Here is a 4,672-nt window from a genome sequence, read left to right as displayed (position 1 = left end):
TGTGTGTGTGTGTGTGTGCGCGCGCGCGCGCGCATGTTGGTGCTGGGGATTGTACTCAAGGAACTCTTGCTTGCCATTTTTGCCTAAGGTTGGCACTCTACCATTTGAGCCACACCTCCACTCCCAGCTTTGGGGTAGTATCAGAGATAAGAATCTCTCAGGCATTAAGTCCATTGATGTCCAAGTCTCCAGATAAGATTTACACTGGTGGCGCCCCAGTAGAAGCATGTTTGCTTCTGCCCTTGCAAGGCACTGGTGGCTCGTGCCTATAATACTAGCTATGCAGGAGGCTGAGATAGGAGGACTGTGGTTCAAAGCCAGCCTAAGCTAGAAAGCCCATGATACTCTTATCTCTAATAAACTCCCCAAAAAGCAGGAAATGGCACTGTGGCTCAAAGTGGTAGTTCAGGGACAGTGCTCAGTCCTTGAGTTCAAGCCCCAGGACACACACACACACACACACACAGATTTATACCAGCTAGTTGTATGCTTGGAGTGGTGTTCTGCTATGTGAAGGGCAGGGAAAAAGAGGGACCGAGTAGCCACATGAAATTATCCTTGGGACAGGCAGCCTTTGAGCGGAGGCTCCTTAGTTACTGAAGTGTTTGGGGACAGAGCAGATGGGGCATAAAGGCACATTATGGGGCGAGCAGGGTCCCGGGAGGGGGCAGTGGAGGAGGACACAGGAAGGACCCTGTGGGATGTGCCCGGGGGTCTTTTAGGATATTTATGGCAACTATTTTACTTACACTGTTTTTGAGGACAATCACTTGTTGTTTGTTCCTGAATCCTTGATTTTGTTTTAATGATTACATAATTTCATATTATTACAGGAAAACACGGAAGGAAAGAAGGGTCAGTACTTCCAAGAGTAGAGAGCAGGCCCCAGAACATTCTCTACTGTGAATTAGGGGTTGAAGAAAAGGACAAACATTTGCCAAACACCTGACCTTTATGAGCTACTTTCATTACCCCCAGGGGCTTTCGAAAGTTCTCCTGCCCACTGAGATACACTCACTGGTGGAAAAACACTTACACAAACCCATTTGTTTTAGGTACATGATGTAAAACTCACCAATCCCTTCCCCCACAAAGTAGCTCTGAATAGACAGTGTACTTTGTTCAAAGAGACCCCCAACTCTGCGGCAGTCAGATCTCAGTGACCCAGATCTCTCTCTCTCTCTTTTTTTCTTTGGTGCTGGTACAGGGGCTTGAACTCAAGGCTTGGGCGCTGTCCCTGTTTTTTGCTCAAGGATGGCGCTCTAACTTTTGAGCACAGCTCCACTTCCAGGTTTTTGCTGGTTAATTGGAGATAGAGTCTCATGGACTTTCCTGCCCGGGCGGGCTTTGGATCACAATCTTCCCCTCTCAGCCTCCTGAGTAGCTAGGATTTGAAGCATGAGCCAGTGGTGCTGGCCAGATATTTCTGTATGTGTTTTCTTTTTTCCCTGTCATATTTTAAAGTTCTGTGGATAGCCACAGTTTCCCTCGAAACTGGTGTCAGGTAAAAACCCCACCAGCTGCCAGACAGCACCTGGATCTGTCACTGAAAACTTGTTGGTTGGTTTCCTGGATATATATTTATTTTCATTTCAAAGGAGGAATAAACAAGAGTTCCACCCCCAGCACTTAAACAAAATAAAAGGAAGATGAACTAGGAAAAGTCTGCAGTGGAAAATGTTACCTTAAAGTTCACACTCTGAAATCCCTTAGTCCTCAAAAACTAAACATTGTAAAGTATAAGCAGCAAGAAATAATGTAAACTCTGCAGAAACAGAAAATAAATTAGTTTCCTCCAGTCGGGGTGGAGGTCCTTTTGGTGAATACTACACTCAGCTGGAAACAGAATCCATCCCGAATGAAGAAGACATCTTTGGTCTCTGTCTCCATTTCTCAAATGTATTGCCAAGTTCACTCTCTTCGCCAATGGCAGCAGAAAGGCGAGGAGCCATTTGTGTCTGGGTAGCCTGAAAAATAGAAAAAAAGGTTCAGATGTTTAAGAACAGCTTTTCCCTCCCTAAAACTTAGGGCCAGAAGAAAACTCAAGCATGGGGAGGTGACTCCACCCCGAGACCCCAAGACCAGGCTGGGTCCCTATCTAGATGAGCCTGGCTCTGTACCCACTAGGTGACATGGTCTCTGAAGACAGCACCCCATCTCCTAGGAGGGCCTGGGATCACTGGGACTTCCCCGTCATGTCTGAAGACACGGTGAGTGTTTCGAATTTTAGATGTAGACTTGAAGGCAGCTTGGGTAGACAAGTCTATGAGACTCTTTGCACCAATTAGCCAGCAAAATGCTGGACTGGAGGTATGGCTCGAGGGATAGAATACCACTAGTGAGTGTAAAATACTGAGTTAGAGAGTGCTGAGGCCCTGAGTTCAAGTCTTGACAAAAGCACACACACACACACACACACACACACACACACACAAACACACACATAGAATCTAGTCACCCGGGTTTCTGTTTCTATAGAGTACAGAAAGCAGGGTGTGAAAGTATTATGCACGATACGAGAGTGAGCGGACCCAGCACTTCTTGTTAAAAGCTGTGCTGTTTTATCTCCAAGAGTATTCAGATTCATTGCTAATCTCAGATCCTGTTGTCTTCTGGAAAGTGATCAGACTACATTTAAAAAACATCAAACAAGGCAGATACCTAGGTTCTAGAAGAAAATGTGTTCACACTCTAGTGGGGGGGGAGGGGGAAACCAACAAAAACCCCAAGATGGAAATTCAAGTCTGCGGTTTTCATCTGAGTTCACACATGGAAGGATTCACCAGTGGGCCAAGCGCGTTCTCTTGGCTGAGGTCAGGTGAGGAGGTCTCCCACAGGTAATGGGGGGGCGTAGGGAGGGGCAGGGAAACGCGGGGAGACGCTCGGTCCATCTGAAAGCAGAAGCCAGGGCTGGGAAGCTGGGGTGAGGAACTTCAATATCCCAACAGCAGATTCCAAGCCAGCGGAGGAGACAGAAAACAGGACTGCGACAAGGACAGCAGAGAGGAACCAAATGAAATACTTTCTGTGTGGGGAAGGGCAGGTTGCTTGATAGAGCTCTTAGCTCTTCACTTGGACACATGGCCAGTAGGTCCTAGGGAGAAAGGGGTGCTGGGCAGAGGGCAGTGGCTCCTCTGTGGGTTAGAGCGCACTTCTAGCTGATCAAGACACCCCCCACCCCCCAACCTCATCTTCCCAGGCTGCAGGGCTGGGAAATGGGAGACCGACGTTGTGTCCTATGGCTTTGTGTTACAAGGGGATTTAGTCTGTGTCGTCTTCCTCTTGCCTCCTCCTCTTTCTTCTTCCTACTATTTTTTTCCTTTGAAACAGGTTTTTCCTATGTAGTCCAGGCTGTCCTCAAACTCGAGATCTCCCTGCTTCTGCCTTAGGAGAGCTGGGATGGGCCATTACACCTCGCTGTGGCGTGACACCTTACGCAAACTTCAAGGGCTGACCAAAAAACCCATGGAGATAAAACAGCTATGGTGAGACTGCAACGGTAACTGCTTATTCAGTAGGGAAAGAAAGTCCTGGGACTATTCAGTGGGAAAATATTTTGGAAGATGAATCTATAAAATATTCTTTTTTATGCTGGGGAATAAATCTGGGACCTGGCACGGGTGCGCAAGGTTCTACTGCTGAGCTACATCTCCCGTTGAGCGCCTGGGAAACATTCTATTTTGGGATGTCAACTATAAGGAATCAAAATGTGCCCAGAGTTTCTTAAAAAAAAAAAAAAAAGAAGAGGGGCTGGTAATGTGGCCGAGTGGTAGAGTGTTTGCCTAGCATACATGAAGTCCTGGGTTCGATTCCTCAGCACCACATATATAGAAAAAGCTAGAGGTGGTGCTGTGGTTCAAGTGGTAGAGTGCTAGCTGGGAACAAGAAGAAGCCAGGGACAGTGCTCAGGCCCTGAGTTCAAGCCCCAGGACTAGCCAAAAAAAGGAAGTTGTGATTGTTTCCTAGCCTTTAAGACATCTGATTTTGGTCAGGTAGGGTTATTTCATTAGTGTGGGCTTTCATTCCAAGGATGGCTCATGGTCAAGAACTGGGGGTCTTATTTATTCTTATTTTGTGCCAGTCCTGGGGCTTGAACTCAGGGCCTATGTGCTATCCCTGAGCTATGTCTTTTGGATGAAGGCCAGTGCTCTACTCCTTGAGCCACAGCTCCCCTTCTGGCTTCCTTGCTAGTCAGAGGTAAGAGTCTCATGAGTGTTTTCTCCTGGGCTGGCTTTGGACCGTGATCCTCAGGTCTCAGCTGTGAGGAGCCAGGGTTGTAAGTGTGGGCCGCGAGCACCTGGCCTGAGGCTCTTCTGGAAACGCAAGGAGGATGAGCAATTTCGAAGTGGCTTTGTGAAAAGATAAGACCCCAATCCGAGTCGGGGTGTCCTCCCCAGGCCCCTCGCAGCCAATGGTCTGCAAAGCGGAGTCGCCTAGGCCTGGTCTGCAGCAGAGCTGGCAGGGGGCCACTCTACTTAAGACTAATTTATGATTATTATGTATTCTTGAAGTTTTCTGTTCCAGAGGCAGCTTAGGGAAGAAATAAGCAGTTATTATCCTTCTTTCTGTGTGTACAATTTGAGAAAAGCAATTCACTGGTAAATAGCCAATGTTTCCGGCAGAACCAGGGCGAATCTGATCTGCATTCAACGGCACTAGAAGGAAATAAGGG

General features: G+C 47.5%; 1 protein-coding gene across 1 annotated transcript in view; it reads right to left on the bottom strand.

The window, feature by feature from the left end:
- Positions 1-1,447: 1,447 nt before the first annotated feature.
- The window catches only part of Mthfd1l (methylenetetrahydrofolate dehydrogenase (NADP+ dependent) 1 like), a 118,645-nt gene continuing 115,420 nt past the window's right edge, over positions 1,448-4,672 (bottom strand). The window contains exon 28 of the mRNA XM_048354286.1: positions 1,448-1,967. The gene's annotated coding sequence lies outside the window, so the exon portion shown is untranslated. The remainder of the gene's footprint in view (positions 1,968-4,672) is intronic.

This window comes from Perognathus longimembris, chromosome 9 (assembly GCF_023159225.1).
Source record: "Perognathus longimembris pacificus isolate PPM17 chromosome 9, ASM2315922v1, whole genome shotgun sequence".
Taxonomy (NCBI): Eukaryota; Metazoa; Chordata; class Mammalia; order Rodentia; family Heteromyidae; genus Perognathus; species Perognathus longimembris.
The sequence above is the reverse complement of the archived record's forward strand: the minus strand, read 5'-3'. Positions and strand labels throughout refer to the sequence as shown.